This window comes from Myotis davidii, unplaced genomic scaffold (genome assembly GCF_000327345.1).
Source record: "Myotis davidii unplaced genomic scaffold, ASM32734v1 scaffold1369, whole genome shotgun sequence".
Lineage (NCBI taxonomy): Eukaryota > Metazoa > Chordata > Mammalia > Chiroptera > Vespertilionidae > Myotis > Myotis davidii.
Genome location: NW_006300211.1, coordinates 45,899 through 47,059, shown reverse-complemented (window position 1 = coordinate 47,059; position 1,161 = coordinate 45,899).

Below are 1,161 nucleotides of genomic sequence, written 5' to 3'. Positions count from 1 at the left end.
GAGACCACATGGTAGAAAGCTGAAGATGTCACAGCCCCCAGAAATGTGTGTGTGCAACAACAGACACGTATAGAGAGGTGTTCATAGTGGCAGTGTTTGGGCAACACAAAAACAGACATCCTAAGTGCACACCAATGACTAAATATAGAGAAATAAAATGTGGTCAATTAATACAATGAGAGACTACATAATGATGAAAATACAAAAGCCACAGCAGCCACACACGTCTACATGAGTGGATCTTGGGAACATAATTTTGATTGAACAGAGCAAGTAGCAGAAAATTCAGTGTAATTTCATTTTTATGAAGTTTCAAAAGACTCTAAATGAACTATATGGCTTTTCAGGAAACAGCATGTGGTTAAAAATGATAAAGGAAGGAAAATATTTTGAGTACCACTGCTGAGGTTGGGGGGTTGGGGGGTTAGAGCACACAGGAGCCATGGGGATCTGGTTCTCTTTATCCTTACACTGGGTGAAGACACATAGTGGGGTCTTTAAAAGCTGTTGTTCTCCATGCCCTGTGCAGATGTTATAAATGATTCTTTTGAATATATTCAATATAAAATACAAAAACAAAAAATGTTTTGAGTTTTTGATCAGCTCTTTTTTTCTTAATCCTCACCTGAGAAAATGTTAATGGATTTGAGAGAGACAGAGAGAGAGAGAGAGAAACATTGATGTGATAGAGAAACATCGATAGCTTGCCTCCTGCAGGACCAGGTATTGAACCCGCATTCTAGGTATGTTCCCTGTCCAAGAATTCAACCTGCAACCTTTTGATGTTCGTCACTCTAACCAACTGAGCCACACAGCCAAGCATCAGTACTCCTTTTTAAGAAAAAAACAATAGTTCATCAAGCAGGTGTGGCTTAGTGGTTGAGTGTCTACCTATGAACCAAGAGGTAGCGGTTTGATTCCAGGTCAGGGCACAAGCCCGGGTTGCAGGCTTAATCCCCCCTGTGGGATGGACAGGAGACGGCTGATCAAGGATTTTTCTCTCATCATTGATGTTTCTATCTCTCTCTGAAATCAATAAAAACGTATTTTTTAAAAGCTCCAGTATAGACTACAAGTACAGAACAGATCTTTACCATAGGCCCTTGATAATCAACTGACTCCTTAATAAATATAGACTTTAAAACCAAGAAGCATACACAT